At 42.7% G+C, this 24,256-nt stretch overlaps 1 protein-coding gene across 4 annotated transcripts in view; it reads left to right on the top strand.

The window, feature by feature from the left end:
• Window positions 1-6,374: 6,374 nt before the first annotated feature.
• Window positions 6,375-24,256, top strand: part of TRMT9B (tRNA methyltransferase 9B (putative)) — a 47,552-nt gene continuing 29,670 nt past the window's right edge. The window contains exons 1-2 of one of the 4 annotated variants that reach the window (XM_036997388.2): window positions 6,375-6,769; window positions 22,600-22,795. The gene's annotated coding sequence lies outside the window, so the exon portion shown is untranslated. Of the gene's footprint in view, window positions 6,770-7,047; window positions 7,435-22,599; window positions 22,796-24,256 lie in introns of those variants that run through there. The other 3 variants (XM_036997397.2, XM_036997408.2, XM_036997416.2) reach the window with 3 other exon arrangements.

The following is a 24,256-nucleotide window of genomic DNA, read 5'->3' on the forward strand; positions in this document are numbered from 1 at the left end:
GATTTGCTCTGAAACTACGTATTTTCTTTTTTAAAAATATATAAGGAAGAATATTATAATGAAAATTTCATCACATGGAGAAAATGACTATAAACATTGTGGTATGCCAGTTCAGTATTTTTCCCACACATATATGTAAATCTTGAATATTTACAAAATATTGATCAAAATGCTTTTGTCACTTAACATTATATTGTACTTCCAGGTCATTAAATTGCCTTAAAAATCATGGCACTCTATTTTTCTACATGCTAGATGTTCCATTTTTTTATATAACACATATATTGCTGTTGGAATTTATTTCTTTCAGCCTTTCCCTACCATGACAAATAAGTTCATTTTTCTGCTCCCTGTCCATTCCAAGCCAGAAACAAACAACACACCCAGAAAAATCAGACCTGAGATTCTGTGCTTGAGACTGCTTCTTGAAAAAGAATTATGTAATAGCACAGTTAAAAGAGAGAGAGAGAGAAATAAACCAGGAGACATGTGTCACTCACTATTCCAGCTAAAAGCCGACTCTAAAAATTACAGAATCAGACACAGAAGCTGATCAAAGAGCAACATGACAGAAATTAAGGATACAGAAACAATACATACATAGCCACCGAGATGGAGCAGCAGCAGGAAAATGACACAAAAGATAGTGAAGGATGACATGGTTTCCCCAAGGGGCAGAAGAAACAAGGCTATTTTACATTTTCAGGAAACATTAGGAACGCAGAGGAGGAATGAAGGGCTGGCACTGGTGGGAACAGCAAATCATCAGTGAGTATAAGAATTTTTGCCATAAAGTCAAGAATGTTCTTCTGGATGATGCCAATAGAATAACAAGAATTTACACGTGGTCAGGCTGGCGAAGAAAACAGGATGCATTCGGAGCAGATGACCCATGCATCTGTGGTAAGGGAAACGAAAGCGAGCAGCTGGAGCACCAGGGTGTCGAGATGAGCAGTAGGAAGAACACCAGCCATATATCCACTCAATACCGGGCAATACAGAGTATGTCAGTATGCTTACGTGCCTCCAACAAAGCCTCACTCAACACCTGCGTAGGCTGGGTGCTGGGCTGGGTCGCGAGGTCTCAAGGATGAATCCCACACCTGTGTTCCCTCTAGGAGAGAGATGGGACACATGAGCTCTCATGAAATTCTGCAACTTTCTTTCCAGAATCTTGTTTCAGTTCAGAACTCTACATAAATATCACAAAATTGTGATATTTATGATTAGTTGATCAATGTCTGTCATCCCACTAGACCATAAATTCCATGAAGGTGGGTGTTTTCTCTGTTTCACTCATTGTTCTTTTCCTAGCGCAGTGCCTGGCACACAGTGAATGTTCAATGAATACTTGTTGAATAAACAGATAATGAATAAATACTTTTGGTAAAAGTTAGTAGTATGTGTTCTAAGAGGTATGCAGATAAAGATTGCTAAATTCTCAAGACAGAGATTAATTCCAGATGAAAGCTAAAAGATTTTAAGGAAGAGATGGCCTGGAAAGCAGGAGACCCAATCAAACAATTATAATCATTTAGGTGAGAAGTAACAAGACATAAACAATGAAGGTGGAGATCATAAGGGGGAGAGGCAGATACATAAGAGTATTAAAAAGACAAAATCAACAAAGAGTGGCTCACAGTGGGATATGCAGGGCAAGGAGAAGCAGCTTCAGGAGCACCAGGAGCCTAGGAGGGTAGGGATTCAGAGGAAGGCAAAGAGCAGCTGGATTAGGTCCGCAAAGGACACAGGACCTCAGCTTCCAATGCACCTGAAGGGCAGGTCAGGCAAGTCACCTACTAATGTGCATCTGGAGGTTTATAAGACCAGCTCAGGGATACAGATTTTTGATTTGTCGACCCAGAGATTCTACAGTAATAAAGGTGGATGAAATTGTCCAGGCAGAGATTATGGAGAGAGGAAAGCAGAGTACCAAGGACAAGTGCTTGGTAAATGTCGACATTTTTGGCAGGACTATTTTTTATGTAGTTCAGGAAGACAAAGGCCCTTAAAACCCAATGAGATAAGAAACCATTGTGTTCCTCCTGCTGGGACATTCACTGTTGACTCCAAGGAGGCCTCCAGGCTTCACAGGCCTGGGGAATACCAGTTCCTTGGATAGAGCAGACAGCTCCAGACTGTTTGGCACCAAAGTGCCTGGAGAAGTGAAGGGTTTAGGACTTAGGTGGATGACCGGCTGGACTCCAGCCCATGCACGCACGCAAATGCCAAGGTCCACTCTTGGTTAGCACTCCTAGTCCTAAAACGTGCTAATATGTGTTATCAACAGCTGGGAGCTCTTTGATCCCCAGGCCTGTCTGACAGGTTTGTTGTGGGGAATCCTTTGAAAGCAATGAGGTCATAAAACTTGAGCCTTTTCTGTTTCTGTTGTCAGACTGGTTTGTCTCCATGATTACGCTGGGCAAACTGGAGCACTTCTCCATTCCTTCCTGTAATCTGTAGCTAATCCTCCCCTCAGTGTACCATTCCACCTGTTGAGGGGGCCCACTTTCTTATGCACTAAGATATTATCATGCTGAATCACTCAAAAATATGGAATGACTGAAAGGGGCAGTATTGTTAAGTTCCCATTATAGCAATAATAAGCACAGAAAGTGGCTAATAGCCAGTACTTGGTCAAAGTTGAAATGAACAAAATAATTACATAAGTATCACATAGTGACTAATTAATTCAAATATATGCATTGAGCTCTAAGTGCCAAGAACCATGAGAGGCAATGAGGACAAAATAAATATGGCCAAAAGCTCTAGGGAAACAGCTTACATGAATTTCTACATAAATGCCCTAATATAAGTAACTAGAGGTTTCGGAGTTTAGGGCTGAATCAACTGAAGAAATCTCATGATTTTTCCTTGGGCCCAAAGAGGTAGGTTGGAGCCAGGTTGTGAGGGTTGCTGTGACCTTATTCAATGGGATTTGTGGTATTTAATAAGAAATGGAGAGTTGATAATGGACTTCTAGCAGAAGAGAGATAAAATAATTTGGTTTTGGTATTTATTGATTGTATTTTTCTTCTGTATTTCCATTAAATAAATGGTCTAAACATAGCTGCTAAGTTTGGGGTACAACTTTCAAAATGTTATTTTTTTGTGGAAGAGGATTTACTTTACTGTAAAAAGTCATTTGGAAGATGTGATTTGATTTGTAGAAATTTGTTTTCAGATAACATCGCCAAGAAGGTAACTCTTCTGTTCTTATCAGGAGGAAAATAAGACCCTAAAAGATTAGAACCATAACAGGATTGTTAAAGCTCTACTTCCGGTCCCAGCAGTGTTCTAGGCAGCAGTCTGTTATCCTACGGCTGTGTTCATTCAGGCTGTAAAGAAGAGGAAGAGGTTGTCTACTTGATGTTACTTTATTATGACTGCATGAGGAAGGGAGAAGGAGCAATAGTCTCCACACCATAAGCAACTCAGAAGGTCCTGGAAGGTCAATGAGGATACACAGCAATACCAGGTAGTACTCCTGTCATCAAGGCATCCATCGCTCCCAGAGGGTGACTTGGTCACACATGTGGCTCAGTTTAACCTGCCTGTTCTTCTCCCAAGGCAGTGAACAGCGTGCTCAAGAACCCAGGCCCTGGAGCCCTCACTGTCTGGGTTCAAATCCTGACTTTGCTTCTAAGACCCTTGGGACTGATTCTCATCATCTCTCTTCAATATGACACATAAGTACCTGGCAGCTTCAGCCCCTCAACTATAGGCCAGAGGACAGACGAGACAGCTGCTTCAGGAGGACACAAATCCTTGGCTGAGTTACTCACTGGATGGAACGTATAGCAGCCTCCGTGTAAGGAGCCACCGTCACTGCCTTTCTCAGAAGGGGGCAGCTGGGACTCAGAGCACCACAGCCTGCCATCTGCTCAAGAGGCGCGAGTCAGATCCAGAGTTAACTAATAAAGAACTGAGTTGACTAAGCAACATAATAATAATCATATAAAATAATACGTATTTATACTTATGTATTATATAAACATGTAATAATGTATTATATACAGTATATAAATATGTTAATAAAGGAACTTAACTAAGCAGTGTAAAGTGAAGTTTAAGTTTAGAAAGAAGAACACTTGTTTACTGTCCCACTGTTGTCTAATTTCTGTTGAGAATATTCATAATTAAATAGAAAAGAAAACCTATTGTTCTATATAGACTCTACTTAGTAATGATACAGCGATCCCCCCTAATCTGCACGGCATGTGTTCCAGAACCCCCAGTGGATGCTTGAATCTGCAGAGAGTATGGAACCCTAGGTGTACTGTGCTTTTTCCTAGACATACACACCTATGATAAAGTTTAATTTCTCAGGCACAGTAAGGGATTAACCATAAAAAGTAATGGTAAAATAGAGCAATTATAAAATATGTTGTAATAAGTGCCATGTGAATGTGGTCGTCTTCTCTCTCTAAAATATCTTATTGTGCTGCATTCACCCTGCTGCTTCCTGTGACAATGAGGGATGACGAAAGGCCTACATAGATGATAGATGACAAGAGGCCGATGACGTAGGTGCTGTGACATACTCCTGACCTTCTGACCGGGTGCCAGGGCACCATCACCTGCTTCTGGTGTGGGTAACTGAGCAGCAGAAAGTGAAGCAGAGGATGGGGGGACTCCTGTAATCTTCTTATGTGTGGTGTCACCAGTGTACTTGCATTATTTTTTCTCTTTGTTTTAATACAAAATTTCCATTTAACAAGCCAATTTAAGAAACAGCATAGGGTTGGTTATGTCTACCTGAGAGCAGAAATTAAAATTTTTTCATGATAAATGCCAAATATCACAACTAGGGAGAAAATAATACAATAATACCTCCTATGTGCCCACTGGCAGCAACTGCCACTGTTTGACAACAGTATTTTATCTATGTCTTCCCCCTTTTCTGAGAAATGAAAGTGAAATTCTCACATATAGAAAGAACATAAGTGTTCAAGTCCAGAAGAGGGAGTGTTGTACGTCTCTAGGGTACAAATTATCTTTACAGCACATTTTTCTTTCCATTCCCTCAGCCATTACCCAAATTCTCTTGGTGGCCATGGAAATGCCTCATGATGACCTCAAGTAGAATAATCTCCGTATTTTACTCCCTGCTTCCAATCAAGGAAATGGTAACTTCCACAGACCTCCAGGGATTCCACAGATCTGCTTTAGCCAGTCCGTGAAATCCTGAAAATGTATGCAAATATTTTCACATTTTTTTTTATGTATAGAAGAGTTCCAAAGATACTTTCAGATTCTTGCATGGACCTATTACTTAAGAATCTGTGCCTCTGCCATATCTTGAAAGCACAGAAAGACACTCTCTCACTTCCATTTCCCAGCCAATGTGCCGTTTCAAAATCCTGCACCTGTCACCATGTCCAGGATGTCTTCCCTGACCACATTACCTGTAACTGATTTTTCTCCTGATTTTGCTGCACAATTTGAAACCAGGCTACTTTCATATTTATCACATTCTGTTGGGATCCCATTCACTTAACAAGTAGTTATTAGGCACCTACTATGTGCCAGACACTATACTATATTTACATAGGTGTGCTTTGTCTCCTGTTGCACTGCTAGGAGAGGGCAAGGCACATCACAGTGCTCAGTATGTACCTTGGGACATAGTATAATGGCAGCTTCATTGAAAAGAAACAAAAAATGAGCAGTGGCACTTCTGTGGGCTGCCATTCAGCTCAAGAACACATAAAACCAGGCTCTCCTTTTAAATGTGAAAAGGAACTGTTTACAGAAAAAGGAAATGTCAATTTGATTATCTCTGGCATGATGATAAAGATTCCCAAGCAAAGGTTCCCTCTCCTACGCCAACATACTGTGGCCCTAGAAAACGACTCCAGAATCACAAGCTGTATCTGCTGATCTTCACCTGGCCTTAGCAGAATCTTAAACACACCCGTGTCTATAGGAGACATATAGTCGAGTCCCCATAAAAAAACCAGTTGCCTGGAAATAATGACAAGGAGTCTCTCCCCCACCGCCCACCCACTGAGTCAGGAACATCCACTTCCTTCATACAGAGCAGCAGAGCAGTTACTACACATGTTAATTTTTCAATACTGGGCACGTGCATAGGTCTCTGATGATTAATGAGTCATTTAATAATAGGGGTAGAGATTATCATGCTAATGACCTGGCAGAAAGTAGTTAACCGTATTGTAACAGAAGCTCGGAGGGGTGGAGAACATCCGTCCTTGTGATCCTTGCTATTTGGATGGGGCTAGTTTTGCAACAGATGAAGCATACCGTTTCAGGGAAAAGATCTAAATCTAAGCATGGGCCCCTTGGACCTAACCTCTTTGATCTCCGGCTGCCCCACAAACCCAAGGAGGGCATTTCCATTGAAGTAGGTGGTTGCTTCAAGGAGAGAAAAGGCGCGCTAAAGCGTCACGCGGTCACCCCAGGTACCGCGCGGCTGCGCTCGGCGGCCAGGTGTGCTCAGCGCGGCGTCCTCTGCACGCAGGACGGGCCCCGCGCGGGAAGGCAGAGGAGAGCGCGGGAGGCGGCAGTAAGGTCACCCCCGTGCCCAGGCCGGGCGGGAGCGTTCCCAGGGGTCCCGGCCGGGAGGCAACACTCCCCCGGGCGCGCTCGGGCGGGGCGTCCCCAGGGGACCCGGCCGGGAGGCGACACTCCCCCGGCGGCACCGCTCCGCGCCCGCCGCCCCTCCGAGGCTGCCGGTCCTCCCGGCCTGCAGGCGCCGCGGGCCTTGGTCCCGGACTGCGGGAGCCTGAGCGCCGCCTCCCCAGAGGTAGGGTGGGTTGGGGGTGGGGGGCGGGGATGGCGATGGACGGAGAACCGCGACCCCGGCGCGCGGGTGGTCACCCAGCTGCGGTCGCTGCGGCCGCCCGAAGGCCCCCGGCCCCGGGAGGGCGCTTCCCGCGCGGGCACGCCCGGGGGAGCGCGGGCGCCGCCTGGGCCCGGGCCGCGGCGGCAGGAGGCGCTGGCGGAGGGGCCACCCCGGCTCTGCCCGCCGAGCGCGGCCCGGGAGGCCTCCGGGAACCTCGTTGCAACTTCTCCGCTGGAAGCCCCGACCTGCGCCCGGGCGCGCGCTCCCACTCTGGCCCGCGCGCCCGCGCGCCCTCCGTCTATTTTTTGCTAATGCTTTCATTCTCACACTCCAAAATAGGTCAAGGGGTGGAAGTTACACCTGGTACAGCCTTTGGCTCTGATGCAAAAGCAGCTTTTCCTCCCCTGCCCCGGGGGAGCCTTGCAACTCGTCGGTTCGGTAGACCTTCCCGCCCCCATGCCGTGCAGAAAGCGCCGGTGACTGTGGCGCTGACAATGGTCTGCAGTGAGCAGCGGCGGGCAGCTGGGCTTCCAGCCTAGTTGTGCCGGCTCGGCGCTGCCCTGCCTTCGCGGACAGGGAGCAGGAGGCGCGGCAGATCCCCTCCTGCGCGCGTTCTGGCCGCCTGGGTGAGTGCGTGGTCTTCTCTGTCATTCCAGTCGCCGAGGGTGACCTATTTACCTAGAAAACTTAGACGTGATCAAATTCGGCGAGCCTGCCATTCAGTGGGGGATTTGCAGGATGTGCTTCCGACGTTAACTCCGGATAAATCAGAATTTAGAGCTTCAGGGGACAAGTTTAGGGTCTAAAAGGTGAAAATGAATTTGTATTTTCAGAGAGTTCACGTGTATCTTTCCCTTTAGAAACTATCACTTGGGAATTGATTTCTAACGAGCAGGAGGCAGTGAAGTAAGCTTGAAGGCAGAAATGTCAGCACAATTTTTAATTTATCTAAAAGCTCTTATTAAAGTAGTCAAAGCTGATGACAAAAAAACAGTTTAAGAACGTACATAAAAATGGGATGGATGGTAGGATTTGTATAATATTTGTTACATGTGTTATCTTTTGATAACTGGATTCTTTGTGATAAATATTACAAGCATACAATGTTTTATGTAGAAAGAGGGTAAGGCTGTAAACATCTATGTGCAAAGCTTTACATCAGTTCGTATGCATGAATTTAAAGGTCCATTGAACATTTTGTGCGGGCAAACAGCTGGAATGTATATAGTTTTGAGGTTAAGGTTACTAGCAATATTACAGGTAAAAACTGGCATTTAACCCACTGCTTCTGGAGCTAAAGGTGCTGTTACTCATATGACTCATTAGCATATCAAATCCTTGCCCTTACTGGCTAGCGATTGGTTAATTGGTTTTGAAGTTCAGTGAAGGGAGAATTGCAGTATCTCTGTCCTTGATGTCTGGCAGGAAATGCAGGCTAACCTAGTCTCCAGTGTTTGTGAGTGATGCTTTGAGTAGCTCAGAGGGGAGGATCATTTGAGAAAGAAAGTGACATGATGGCCACTGATTGCACATAACTTCTTTTAAAGGAGATCTTGACAAGTTGGAAAATATCTCCTCACTAAGGCAACTGCTCTAGAAGTATCCTGCTTTATTAATGCATTTGGTCAAATTTCAGAAAGGAGCTCTCTGTAGACTCTAAGTCAAAAGAAATCCTGTTTCTAGAAAGATTCAATTACTGTAATGATAGTCTTTGGAAATAATTTGGCCCTTTGTATGTGTGTCTTAATATAACTAAACCACCAAGGTACTCAGAAGGTTTTCATAAGATTTTACTCACTGGAGGGATAGGAAACTGAAAATGCTATGTCTGCATGGTTGTTTCTGCCTTAAAATGGAAGGGCAGTGGGGCTTTCCCAATAAATCCTAAAGCTCCATTTATGTGTATCTTCTAAAGCCAAATCTTACTGGGGATTAAGAGGACTATACAGAAGGTATTAATGTATATAGTATTTCTGATAGGTGGATATGTGAATACTTGCATGCATTTCATTTGTAAAATAATTCATACGTGCCTTTAGAGAACTAGTGCCCCAAATTTGAAACCCGTGATGAAGGCTCTGCCACTGCTTGGAAGAAGGCACACGGGGCCGCCAGGCAAGCTTGCAATATACAGGATCTTAACACGGAGAAAAAAATGCAACTGAAGCCTTGTGTTTACTGTATGATTGTATTTTAAATGGGAATTCAGTCAAGCTCTCATTGTAATTTAGTCCTTGTTATAATGCATTGTTGAGATGAGGCTGTCAGTGCTTGTCTGTGCAATCTGATATTTCTGCTCATAGATAAATTAGGAAATGTTTTGAGAAGAGTAGCATGAACATATAAAGATACTGGGGATTTAAGGACAGACTAAAGGGACTAAATGACCAGGCTGATTCTGGCAGAGTTTGGTCCCTGGTAGGGCTGACAGTGGTGCTAAATGGCCAGTGGACTGTCCTTCAGCTTTTGTGTTGCACCTCTCTTGATGTCTAAGAGACTAGACAGCATAGACCTCGAGCTAAGACTCTTCTGAAAGGAGTTGACATCATTCACTTTGGGGACTTACATCCCATCCAGAGAAACTTCTAACCACTCAAGAAAGGTATTTAGAGTTTGAACCCAGTCATCTTGGGGGAATCCCAGCCCGGAGCCATTTCCTGGCTGTGAACTGTGGGTAATGATACTTCCGAAGATGGGACTTCCTAGTATCAGCACATTGCGAGCAGTCTTAGAAGGAGAAATATGTTGACTTATGTATTATCTCCTGGGGGCTGCAGAGAGTTTGCTGCAAAATTGACAGAATTGAATATTCGAGCAAATAGGTCATTCCCCCATCCTGGTATTCTCGGTATGCTCTACAGTATACACTACTACAGTATGCACTAGTGTATACTAGACTCTTAGAAATCAGTATCGTTCGGAAGCCAGAGGCTCATACTGTCAAGCCTGCATCTCCTGCACCTTAGACAGACCTTTGGCTTAACTAGGTTAAAGAAGTTACCTGGGGTGGTTTTTTGAAGATAATGATGAAACATTAGGGGGGAGGGAGGCAATGACCAATTGAAATTCTATTTTAGACTTTAAACATTTAATTAACTAGTTTCTGTTAATGCCAATAAAAGAATGGCCCTCCTAAAAATGATAATCATTCCTAGTTTCCCCACAGACAGTTATATATTGAGAAATGAAGACTTTGGATTTCGGGAATGAAGCAGCAATAACATTCATTCAGGCTTTCTATCGCTCAGCATTGCCAAGGCACCTTTGCTAAACCTTCAGGATACGCCAGCAAGACAAACAGACCTGATCCCTCATGGAATGCAGGTCTGCTGGGAATACATAATAAATCTATAATTAGAACTGTGTTATGCGCTATGCAGAACTGTGAAGGACAGAAACTGGAATGTGCCCAAGGAAGGAGGGAGGTCAGGAATGCTTGCTCAAGGCAGTGATATTGGGGGTGGGGAAGGAAGGTCCTTGGGTGGGGAACAGCACTGAACAGCATCTTTGAACAGTGAACAGCACCTGCAAAGACTCAGCATGGGCACGCGTGCTGAGAGGAGGCACGGGGCGAGAACAGGCACCGTTGAAGCAGGGGTGGTAGGTGTGTCAGTGAGGCTGGAACAGGGAGCCTGGGCTGTGAGACATATCTTTTATTTTAAGGATTACAGTCTCAGTAGAACTCTTAATTTGTTTTGTTTTGTTTGTTTTGGTTGAAGTATAGTTAATATACAACATTATATTTTATATATATATATATATATATATTGTATATTCAGGAGTACAACCTAGTGATTTGACAATCCTTAGGCTTTTTTTCAGATTATTGACTTATAAAAAGGATATTTACAATCTTTTTTTGTAGCTGATCAGAACCTAAACCAGTATTTACCATGATGATGACTTTTCAACTCTTTGCATTATGAATTATCTGACTTTAAAGCCAGCTGGGTTAATTACTTTTTTTGTAATCTAACAGATTTTTGTTTAAAATATGTATTTTGTGTATTTCCAGTTATATACATGTAGATATATAAATGAATATATTAAAATATGTAAAATTAAATATACAAAATATGTATATTTATGCAGTTTGAATCTCTGTATCTCTGCAAGAGCTGTAGGAACTGACTTGTATTTCTCCTGTGAGAAGGCTCCCCAAGTGTGTATCTGAGAACCCCTGAACCCAGCTCTGCAGGGCACCTTTCTCCTTGGTGGGTTGCTGCATCCAGGCAAGGTCATGTGAGGAATCTGACATTCTTCCCACATGCATGGTTGTTTTCGCTTTGGAATTCCCTATTCTCCTCTCCCTTTACTTTTCTGTCATTTTTTCTTTGATGTTTTTCCTCTCTCTCCCCAGGGGTCCTCATGACTATTTCTCAGACTTTATAATTATGATTTGGCCTCAACCTAACAAGTGTAGCCCTGACTTGGGTAGTTCTGGCTGGTAGAGCTGTGAAGTCTTCTGTCCTTCCTGCGTAACTGTCTATGTCAGACAAGCACACCCTTCCCCCTCTGGAAGTTCTCCGCAGGCACCTTACCTCCTGTCTTGTGCACTGAATGCTCTTGTCTCTCCTCTCCTTTTATGTAAGGCTGCAGATACAGAAACTAGCCTAGCTACGTTAGCAGAAAGGGGGTTGATACAGGAATAGGTGCTCACAGGAATGTTGGAAGCAAAGGTTACAGCGTGAAGGAGCAGCCTGATGCTGCGTCATAAAGCCTGCATCACCACGTATAGCTCACATCATCACAAGAAGAAAGGCGAATACAACACTGGGCTGAGCTCCAAGGACACTCCCAGCAGCACAGCTGAACAGGCCCCAGGGTTGCTGCATGATTGCCACATTCTGGAGGCTGTGTTCCATGATCAGGAAAGCTGCTGCAGAGTGCCATGCCACCCGAGACTCTGGTGACCAAACACGGCTGCTGACAACAAACACAGCCAGCAAACATCTTCCTCAGACACCTCACCTCGCTTCTCATCCAGCTCATTCACGGGCAGAACCTGGTCTGTGCCCGGAACCTTAGCTGCAAGGGACTCTGGGAAATGCACTTTATAGCTTTCCATATGCAGAGAAGGAGAAACGAACACTTGAAGGACATGGGAATGAATGCTGTTTGACCTCATGCCCCATCACATCTAACCCTTTTCTAAAACATATTTTATCACAGACTTAACCAGAATAATTCATTCAAAACAGGTAGATGAGATAGTGTATCATCTACCATTATAAAAAGATCTGGTTGCTAACCAATTTCCATTTCAAACAGATGGATATTACAGTCATTGTAGTTGAAATTGCTGGAAAAAGCATCACGCAGATAAATAACTAAAAATTACCACATGTGTACTTCTGCATGTGTTTCTATTTGAATGTGAAATAATATCCTTTTGTTTCAGTTTAGTAATCAATGTAGAATATCAGGAAAATGATTTTTAGTAAGGTCCTCCCCGACCACCAAAGCCCAGGCAGCCTACTTGTTTAATGAATAGAAATACAAAGGAGGAACTAGGGTCCAATCAGAGAAATAATAGCTCCTGGGAGGCTAGTTCTTTCATTAGATGAATTATCTATGTTTCTACTATTTCTTTGCACTTTACTTTTTTGCTTTTTTTGAGGATTACAGGGCTGGAAATGACCTATTGAGATGAAAAGTATAGTAGCCCCCCGCTAACTTGAAATTTTGCATACCATGGTTTCAGTTACCTGCGGTCACCTGCAGTCAGGAAGCAGATGATCCACCTTCTATCATCAGAAGGTCAGTAGTAGCCTATCCCTACATCACAGTGCCTACTTCATTCATCTCACTTCAACTCAGTGTAGAGGCATTTTATCATCTCACATCATCACAAGAAGAAGGGTGAGTATAGTAAAATAAGGTATTTGGAGAGAGAGAGAGAGACCACATTCCCTAACTTCTATTATAGCATATTGTTATAATTGTCCTATTTGATTATTACTTATTGTTGTAAATCTCTTGCTGTGCCTAATCTATAAATTAAACTTTATAGTAGGTATGAATATCTAGGAACAAACCAAGTATATAAGGATTTGGTACCATCTGTGGTTTCAGGCATTCACTGGGCATCCTGGAATGTGTCCCCCCTGGATAAGTGGAGACAACTGTATGCCTGAATTCACTCTAATCACTTATTTCACAGCTTGGTGCTTGTCAGATTCCTTTTTTGAAAACAATTAAAGTAAATATGATTGGATCGCAACAACTGCTAATAAACTATCATTTTATTTGCACTCAGAGATTACATTAGCACCTCAAGGAATTAGTCCTGATTATTGAGTGAAATCATTTTATATTTGCTTCTGATAGTTGGAGCTAGAAAATGAGAGAAGAGTAGCTGCTACAAATGGTGCTACTTAGTGAATGTAGCAGTCTATTACTTATATTTTTCAAAATTACTTTTTATGTCTCAAAAGGTAGGACATTCAAATACCTCTCTGGTAGGTGATGGAAGTATGTAGGTGCAGGATTACAAATGTTGCCTGGGGCAAACCACAGTTTAATGTGAATATCCAGAGTCCAGTAGTAACACAAAGACTTTAGCCACCCAAAATAGATGTCACAAAATAAACACAACGCTCTTGCTCTGTGAATGCAGCTTCATGACCCATCTACTGTCTTCTGTCCCAAGTCCTAAACCCTAAACCCTACTTACAGTGTATTTTATTCTCAGGAGGGAACTGTGTGAATCTAACATTTTATTACTTGATTAGTTGCAAGGGAAAGTAAGTAGTATTAATCTCTATGTAATTAGTAACACATTAATAAACCCTAATTCCAGCTTCTCCCTGCCTCCCAACAATTTTTCCATTTCATTCATATTTGAGTTAGCATTCAAGAGAAATGCCTGGATTTTTCTCCATCTGGGATATAAGGGTGATGAGGTCTTGTGTTCAGCTATATGGAGCTCAGTTGAAGACTAACTGGCAGGACCCAATTCCTTTTATGGATTGAAAATCAAAATGATCTTTTGATTTCCAAGTGTATTATACAGTAGATGGACATTGAAATCTGAAATCTGAAATTGTTAGATCATTTATGAGCCAGGGTAGGGAGGTAGAGAGAGCATGGTGGGTATTTTGTATTTTTTTTTAAAGTAAAATTTGAGGAGAACCAAGCAAGAGTAGTATTTTACCATCACTGAATGATTTGTTTATTCACTGACTTAACAACTGGGTATTAAGAAACTTTTTTTTTTGTGCTGGATTAGTCCTACGTGCTAAAGATACATGGCTCTTCTGCCTTTGAGAGCTTGATGCTCTGAGAGAGATAGCAGTAAAGGGTTCTGGGAAAGAACAGTGACTCTGTCAAAGAGAAAGTGGTGTATTTTTCTCATGGTGCAATGAAAGATGGGGTTAACTGAAACATAAATGTATTTCTGCCTTCAAAAACTATCTGCTAATATTTTTAACAACAAAACAAAAAAGATAGCCAAGAGAGGCAAAAAATAGCAACTGTCTAGTGCCATGCCTCTTATCTCCTCCCTTTAACTCACAGAAATTGAAGTGGGCTTATCAAAAATAAGAGGGTGGTAGTGTTAAATAATGAGTCTGTAAGAAAAGAGAACTGCTTTTGGTACTTAGGCCAATGTTCAGAAAGTAATCAGCAATCTTCAAAAAAATATTAAGGATGGCAGTAGGGAATGGGAGACCTCAGTCTTAGCAGGGACGTCAGTCCTGCAACCATAGGAAGTCGAATTTGGTTCCAAAAAAATGGGCTTGGAAGCAGATGATCTCCCGGAATGTCTAGATGATAGCTCAGCCTGGCTGGTGTCTTGATTTCAGCCTCATCACATCCTGAGTGGAAAGCTCAGCCATGTTGTACCAAATGTCTGACCTACAGAATGGTGAGCTAATAAATGGGTGCTATTTTCAGTTAAAAAAACCAAAAAGGCACAAAGCTCCAGGTCAAAAAAATTAAAAAATGAGAGCAGTTCCAGCACCCAAATCCCAACTGAAGCATCTCATCAGTTACACCACATCTCAAGTGCAGAAATTTCACCCCAGTTCTTTGCAGGTGAGGAAGATGGGCTCAGTTAGACTTTGGGGCAAGACTGCTTCCTTGCCTGGTATGTTTCCACAGTGGTTAGACTTGGGCCAGAGCGTGGAGGCTCCACTGACAGGCCTGCACCCACGGGCCTGGAGTGCATATAGCTGTTCATCTTCAGGTCCCTCCAACCTCCTGCGATTAAGTTTTCCTACTTCAGACACTGACTGGATTCTCCAGGCCAGCTTTCTTCTGAGCAAGCTCGTAAGGCATCGAGTTGGCAGGAATACAAACCCAGCCCTTCTCGTTTTGCTGTCGAAGAATGTGTGGTTCCCACAGAACTCTGGCAAAGTGGGCTGGACTGCACACCACTCCCTTACAGACACCACGTACACCCAGACGTGTGCAGTGTATGTAGAAACCTGCAAGCAGAATGCTTAGACAGATAGATACTTTGATTTTTTTCTTGGCCAACATACTATATGGTTTTGTGTCTGATAATATGTCTATTCTACTGGTGAAAATTCGGGCCTTTGGAAATGTACTGGCAGTATGTCCATACAGAAGCTTTATATTCTCATCAAGATGATATACTGTGGCATGAAATTGATGGTTTTATGTATAGCAGACTAACTTAACACCATGGCTGTCTGCTGTCTGCAGGGTATGCCCTGTCACTCAACTGTCAGGTTACAAACTTTTAACCACATAGTTTGGTGTTCTGAATGATTTCCAGTGCTCTGTATATTATAATTCATACATTAAAACAGGAAGTCAAAGCTGGAGGAAAATCTGTATTATATTTTGACTTGGACATTTTTATTACAGGTGAATCGTATTCACTAAGGCATTTACACAGGTTGTTGAATATTTTGTGCAACAGCTACTTTAGATAAAGCTGTTACTGTGTAACTCCTGTTTCCTGGATCTGTTTAGTTCAACTAGAGACAGTGTGGCATGGTGGACCTCTGGGCTTGTAGAATCAGTGTACATGGATTCTAGTCCTTAGTCCTTAAGAAGTTGAGCATATGCTTTCTTCTTCTTTACTAGTTGGCTCTCAAGTATTTATAAATGACCCCAATGACGTTAGTTTTCACCTGCTATGACAAAGAGCTCATCCTTCCTGTCCTCCTTCACAGCTGATATTTCACTTGCACCACCTAAGCATGATGCTACTCCCTGTGGCCCCTTATGTCCTGCAGCCACCTCCTTTCATGCCTTCCTCAGCATCTGGAATCCTTCTTGCTTGCTGGATGACCAGTGGCTTTAGAAAGAGTGCAGTATGGCCCAAAAGCTGATGGTCAGTCCTGGAGGTGCCATCACGATGACCCTCCTGTGGTGGAATACAACCGTAGTTTTTTCCCAGGCTGATGTTGCTATAAAACCTAGCAATAGGAGATTGTGGCAGGAAAGCTCGAGAGACTTGTGAGATAGAGGGGTGTCATACAGCAGGCTGGCTGCAGTGGACTGAAAGGAGAATGAACGACTGGGAAGCAAGCAAGGTTTATGGACCCCTCTTGACAAGGAAGGGAGTCAAAAGCTTGGGGTGGAGGCAGGGACTGAGAATGGCCTGTTTGTGTGTGGCTTCCGATTCTGTCTAAGGAAAGGGGGCTCCGTACCTCTGCTGGTGGAGGACAGGAGGCCACTGGGAGAGACACTAAGTGCAGGCAGAGAGGACAGGCTCATGCCCCAGGAGAGAGGGGGTCCCCAGAGGAGGGGGGCTAGCCTCTGGAAGGAGCCTGGTAAGTCTGACACAAGAGGGATGTGCAAGCTTTGGGGGTAGAAGGCAGGAAATGGAGGAAATTTATATTTTCTTAGTGACATAAGAGCAGAGTTAGCCTGATCAATGCACTATTTTGTTAATAGCTCAGGCTTTCTGGGGAAATTGAGTTATGTTCCCAATGTAAATAATGAAAGGTTAAGCTTTGGTTTTATATCTGTTTGCCCATTTTTGACTCTGGTTTTCTCATCTGTGACCTGTGTAACTTCCCATTTTCTAACAATTTAGGAAGCCATAAAACAAAGATCTGATGATTAGACTATTGGCCTAACCAAAAAGCTATTTTAAAAGTCATTATAGTCATAGTTATTATTTTTGTTATTTAAAAAGCATTTTTCAAAAATATTGTAGCTCATTTTTTTTTAATATTTCATGTTTCAACATCATTGGAATTGGGGCACATCTTATAGTTGATGGCATATCATTGACTTTCTTGGTAAAATAATTGTGCATATTACAGAAAAGATGGTTTATGAGCATGGCTATCATAAGAAAATACCACAGACTGTGTGGCTTAAACGATAGAAATTTATTTTCTCATGGTCCTGGAGGCAATTCTAGAGCAAGGTGCCAGCTAATCTGTTTTTTGGTGAGGGCTCCCTTCCAGGCTGCAGATGGCCACCGTCTTGCTGTGCCCTCACATGACCCTTCTGCGTGCATGTGGAGAGAGAGCTCTCTGCTTCCTCTTCTTATAAGGACATTAATCCTATCAGATCAGGACCTCACCTTTATGACTTCATTTAATTCTAACTACCTCCTTATAGGCTACATCTCCAAATGCAGCCACACGGGGGGTAAGAGTTTCGATATATTGAATTGGGGGGGGATGTGCAACCATTCAGTTCATGAAGATGGCATCGCAGATTCTGTGAAGTATTGTACGTAATACTTAACTGTAATGTTCATCCCCAAGAGATATCTGCAGCTTGCTACAGGAGCTTCAGGTTCAAGCCTTTTTCTTATTTATTCTTAAGTTTTTAATTGAGAACCAGAACTCTAGTCTATTTAATTTAGTTTTTTCTTAAGTAGATTACGATGGAAACCTGTGAAGGTTAATAAATGGTGTTTTCAGTTTTAAATTAGAAATAATAGACTCTGCATCCTTAGAGGCTCATCTCTGAAGAAACAAACAGTTATAACAGGGAGTATGAAAACCGAAAAAATTAAACTTTCCAAAACAGTCTGGTTTATTCTGGGCACTGACTTAATAACTCCTGCTGCTAGGAGAAGTACAATTTACTGCCACAGCAAAGCTTAAATGTCAAACATATTCTCAGGAAATACAATGCAAGCTGCCTGCAAATTAGACCATTCTTTCCAGGGGAGTATTTCCTACTTCTGTGCAGCTTTCCTAATCGTGGCGCTTACCTAGAATTGAAAGCCTCTGTGCGTGATGTGAATATTCAAACCCTACCACTGCATTGGTTTCTGTAGGTAGGAAGCAGGTGTGGGTTTGCTGCAGACAATGGAGGAAACTATTAGATCTGAGTTATTAGGGGTTTGGCATCTATGAAACAGAACCAGCCCTACAAGGAGCTGGTGTCAGGGAGCTATGGTTAAAAAGCAAGAGGCTGGCAATGAGAAGGCCAGTGCCTAAGACTCAGCAGGAGGCCACAGCTGCAGCGAGCTTTCTCCGGCACACTGATGGCAAGTCAGGACCAAGAAGGCTTAGAAGAGGTCGCTACAGCTGTCAACCAAGCTGGCTTATCCAAAGCTGACCTCTCTGATGATCCAAAAGTCATTTTCTTCATATAGGTAGGATTCCAACTGATTTAGTTGTTTAATTTCTTTTATGCCCAAAGCCGACTACGAGCAGCAAATTAGCAAGAGATTTCTGGAGACAAATGGAGAGTGACTACTGACGGCAGGGTAGGGCAGAGAAGTGGTTAAGAAATACTCAATGTAGTGCTGCGTAGTGTGATGTAGACACCGTCATGGCCTGGAGAGCATGGCTGCTCGATCCTGCTTTGTCATGATTAGCCCTTATGTCATCAATACAAAAGTGTGCTATTTATAGACTATATAGGAAAACATAAAAAAGTATGTGGTATTTCTACAGAACTAGAACAAATAGTCTTCAAATCTGTATGGAACCACAAATGACCCCAAATAGCCAAAGCAATCTTGAGAAAGATGAACAAAACTGGAGGTAGCACAACTGCAGATTTCAAACTGTAATATATACTACAAAGCTACAGTAATCAAAGCAGTATGGTACTGGCCCAAATAGACACACAGAACAATGAAGTAGAATTGAGAGGCCAGAAATAAACCCATACTTATATGATCTATTAAAGCTACAACACAGGAGGCAAGAATCTGCAGTGGGGAAAGGACAGTCTCTTTAATAAATGGTGTCAGGAAAACTGGACACAGCATGCAAAAGATTGAACTGGACTGTACCTTACACCATATGCAAAAATTAACTTGAAATGAATTAAAGACCTAGAGTAAGACCTGAAACCATAAAACTAAAAGAAAACAGACAGTAAGCTCTTGGATGTCAGTCTCAGCAATATTTTTCTGGATCTGTCTTTTCAGGCAAGAGAAACAAAAGCAAAAATAAATAAGTGGGACTATATCAAACTAAAAAGCTTTTTCACAGTGAAGGAAACCAGCAACATAACAAAAAGGCAACTTACTGAATGGGAGAAGATATTTGCAAATGATATATCTGATGAGGGGCTAAGATCCAAGATATATAAAGAACTCATACATCTCAACACCAGGAAACCCCAAATCATCTTATTAAAAAATGGACAGAGGACCTGAGCAGACATTTTTCCAAAGAAGGCAGATGGCCAAAAGACATGTGTCAAGATGCTGGACCTCACTTATCCTCAGGGAAATGCAAATCAAAACCACAGTGAGATACTATCTCATATCAGTCAGAATGGCAAATAACAAAGCAATAAATAACAAGTGTTGGTGAGGATATGGAGAAAAGGGAACCCCTGTACACTGCTGGGGAGGGTGTAAACTGGTTAGCCGCAATGGAAAGCAGTATGGAAACCACACCAGTTATGTTAACAGAGAGAAGTTAATATGAGGACTTGGTTAAACAGGTGTCAGAGGTTTGAAAATGCAGAGCGGACAAATAAGGTAGGACAGCAAAAGCAGCTGCAACTGCCACCTTTGGGGGAACAGAGAGAAGAGACTGGGCTTACAGGACCCAGGAAGCTTGCAGCAAGGCCCCCTGACCTGGGACCTAGACCTCAGGATCTCAGAGGGGGCTCATGGGGTTGGGACCAAGACCTCGAGAAAGGGGAGCTGCCAGCTACTGCTGATACCTCGATCTCTCAGACCAGGGGCCCCAAGCCGTTGGGACACAGACCCCTTGACAGGGGTATTGCTTGGCTTGTGTGGGTATCTGGTAGGGCATGCAGAGGCCTGGTTCTGGGGGAGTGGGGAACACCTGGGGGCTAGCCAGAAACAACTGCAGGGCGAAGGGCTGCTGCTGGGTAACAGTGGCAGGAACAGGAAGCCACCAGAACAGGGCAGGCCCTTCTTCCTCCTCTGCCCTTCCAGGCTGCCTTCGGTGTGCCCTGTCCTCAGAGCCTCTTGAGAGAAGAAATGTTTTTTGCAGAGTCCCCAATCTGACCACACACAGCAACGTGGAGAAGGGGGTGGAGGGACCACACTTAACAACAGGCAATGCCACGGACATTAGCTGGCAACCACTTGCATGTTCTGAAACTCCTCGCTAGAGCACCCTGGCAGGACGTGCAGAAGAAGTGGCTGAAATCTGTTTTTTTTTAAACCTTATTAAAAAATATATAACATGAAATTTACCATTTTAAGCACTTTTTAAGTGTACAGTTCGGGTACATTCAGGACATTGATATTGCTGTGCAACCAATTTCCAGAATTCTCTTCATCTTCCTAAGCTGAAACTGCATCCACTGATCAGCAACTCCACCTTTCCCCTCCCCCAGCCCCTGGCAGCCACCATTCCACTCTGTCTCTATAAATCTGGCTGCTGTGGGAACCTCATATAGGTGGATTGTATAATATTTGTCCTTTTGTGTCTTTGCTCCTTTCACTTAGCATGTTTTCAAAGTTCATCCAATTGTAGTATGCATCAGAATTTCATTCCTTTTTAAGCCTGGATAATATGAAATCTGCATTTGTGACCCTTAGGCTAACACCCACATACGTAGAAGGGCTTGCATACTGGGGAGAGGATTTACTTACACAGAATTTTTTGGCATGCTGTGGATTTTTAACTCCACCCTAGGGTCTTATGTGTACAAGAGGCTTAATTAATATTTGTTGAATGAATGAATGTGTATTTTTAATTTAATACAGATTTTTTCCCCAAAATGGACTTTGCTTGAGTCATATTTTGAGGTGTGTCCCCCCCATTCCCAAGAAAATACACATACATGGCTAACCTCAAAATTTCAGAAAATTTAAGTTATAAACCTTTGCCCTAGAAGATGGCTTCCCATTTATTCAAAGAGAAAAGGAGATGAAATGCATTTTTTTTAAACTAAATACTCCAGAGATCCATGGCTTATGTATAAAAGATTCTTCTGAATTCAGCTTTTTTAAAGATAGGTACTATTGTATTTTGTCTTTGCCCAGTGACTTCATGGAGAAAAGAATATGATTCATAGATTTTGGACACAGGTAAATGTGGACCAGAATTTAATAAACTCAAGGAAAGTCAATTACATGTCGGGGTATTTTGGGGGTATGATTTGGACACAGAGGAGAAAGCTTTGCCACCCCAGCACCCACCAGTTCGCCTTCCGCACCACCTCAAGTTCTTCTCATTAGCTACCTTACTGACGCATCTTCAGTGGCATATCTGAGTGTGCTCAGTCCTTTAGGCACTGGTGCCTGTGGGAAGGTGCACAGCTAGACATGCTGGCTTCTGACAGCGGCCGCCTAGGCCAGGGCGTGGATACAGGGGTGAGCCCAGGGGGACAGTGTTCAGCTTCTGGACTAGCAATGGCAGCTCAGAAAACAAATGCTTTCTCCTTTATGATTTAGGCAGGCTCTAAAACTGCATGAGGGAAGATGAGATCCTTTGACTGATAGCTCTTTCAAGACCCGTCTTACATGTTCTTCCTGAACAGCCAACCTGCGTGGCTCTCAGGCCTGCATATAATTGGGAAAGGGGTGGGGCCAAACCTATGTGCATATTTGGAAGACCAGAGAGCAGCTTTGCAAAGCACACCCAGGTCCACGATTCTTACAGAGGGACCATGATCAGGGTGGGGTGGGGCGCAGGCATCCCACCTACCATCCTGAGAATCACTGTCTGTAATAAGAGGTACAGTTTGTGGCAGGGAGGTGTGTGCACAAAGGCTGTGAAGACTAGGGGAGATGGATGAGAACTGTCATCTAGACAGAGGCCCCCCCTGACTTACTGACAGGTAAGAAATCAGGCTCACAGATATTACAGGATTGGCTTTCCCTACCACACTAGGCATCTCTCTAGACCACATAACCCCAAGACCTCTACATTACAATGTGCAGTATGGCATATCAGGTCCCCCCCCCTTTTTTTTTAAACCAAGTGTCTTAATGGGTTTCATGATAGACCTGCTCTATTTTGAGAAAAGAAAAAGCCACATGTGAACAATGAACAATAAGTAGGAGTGCTTGTCAAAGTGACATGGAAGTAGCTGATAATATGAACACATATCGTGCTGTTAAATTATACTGGAATGACTGCATACAACTTAGTAATATTCTTAAATAGTTACATTTAATTAAGCTACTGGATCCAGAGTTGCCTCTCAATGCTTGTAATTTTTCCAGGAACAAGATGAAATCATTAATTTGGGGTGAAAGTACTGTATGTTTTCCAGAAAGCATAGAAATTAATTCAGAAACCACTTTTTATAGTTCCAACATACTCCACATATTAACAGCTCTTCTCCCTTCTCTTCTGGGTGATTTATGCATAGGTCAAGAGGTCAGCTTGGGCTGTAACTGCTTCAGTGTTTTTATGATGTAAAATGACATTCAGTGTCTGTGTTTTGCCTAATAGGGCCTGTGTTCCCTTCAGAGACTCACATAAAGTGGCTCATCCTGTGAAGGACTCCACTGGTTGAGTTCACTCCTATTATTCTTCAATTACATTATACATGGAGAAAGTCATGAGAAAGATCTGTCGCTCTCTGAGGGTGGAAACTGCCATGATTCACAAAGACAAGTAGTTTTCCTGTAATCACAAGATGACTCAGGTCAGTAGCTTTTAGCCATCATCTGAGTTCAAACAGTATGAGTGTTTTTGACACAGGGCATAGTCAGTAAACCAAATTATTCCCAATGCCTATAATTTTAAATTTATGACAATGTGAAATAAAGCAAGTTGGAATTGATTTTTTTGCCCTAGGTAAGAAAGAAGAATTTGAAAATAGTTGTATATAGGTAAGTTAGAATTAGGACTTTTTTAGAGGGCAAAATGCTTTCTAGGACTTAAAAAGCATGGTTAAGGATAATTCTCACCACACTAAAGTTTCCAGTATAATTTGTACTTGAAAATAATATGTAGATAATCATAAATGATAAATATGTACTTTAAGTTTGAAGTGTCACATATTAAAAGGTAAAAAAATGTATTTTATAATTAAGTATAAGTCAGGTCTTTGAACGTTGTGACTAACTTGTATTTTTGCTCTAGAATTATAGCTTGAGTATGTCTTTGAAATTTAAAGCAATGTTTTGTGCTCTCTTTTTTAATACTGTGTCTTCTGTGGTATTTATATGAGGACTTACATAGAACAATTTATGACTTATGTTTATTTTTAGTTATAAGAATGTGACTATTTCCTGCCGAGGGTATATCTCTAAAACAGGCCTCTGCTGGGGAAGGAAATCATGATTTACAAATCACAACTGTAAACGCTCAGTCTTAGGTGTGCTTTCCTCTGAGTGCCTCTTGACCCCCAGCAAGGTATTTATGATTTATGACCAAAGATTTGGGGACCAGTCTGTCTGGAGTAAAATATGGCTGTCTTGCAGAATGAGCCGAGGAAAGAGCTTATTGATTCTACAGTCAATCACAGAGTCACTGCTCTGTATTCAGCACTGTCCTAAGCACTATGATGTACAGAGAGACAGAAGGGTCAAACTTCCATTCCTGCCCTCCAGGAATTCCTCATCTACTTGGGAACGTACAAAGAGTTGAGAGTTCAAGATGGTATCAAGAAAAATGCCCTGAGAGTGATAGAGGTAAATGATACGCAGTGTACAGAAATACTGGGAGAGATACTTTTATCTAGAGCTGTCTTTGAGGTCTTTATGGAGGAGGAGGAAGCTGTGCTCCAGTGTGAAGATCAGGTGAGATTTGGGAAGCAGAAGGTGAGAGTAGCGCATCTCGATGAGAGAGGCCAGGCTTCTGGCTTCAGTGAGGACCTGAATGAGGAGCTATATACAGGGCCCGCTCAGGGAAAGGTGGATAGCGTTCTTTGGGTGATGCTGAGAGTGGTAGTTATAGGATATACACTGGAAAGACAGGCCGGGACCAGGTCATGGGGTTCTGAATGCCAGATTGAGGGGTGCAAGCTTTATCCCATAGAGAGTAGAGGCCCCCCAAAAGGTTTTGAACAGAGAGTGGGTGTTATCGAACGGACATTATAGGAAAATCGCCCAATATTGGCATGAAGTAGAGGTTCTAAACTGCCTTTCCTAAGTTCATGGAA

This window comes from Manis javanica, chromosome 12, assembly GCF_040802235.1.
Source record: "Manis javanica isolate MJ-LG chromosome 12, MJ_LKY, whole genome shotgun sequence".
Classification (NCBI taxonomy): domain Eukaryota; kingdom Metazoa; phylum Chordata; class Mammalia; order Pholidota; family Manidae; genus Manis; species Manis javanica.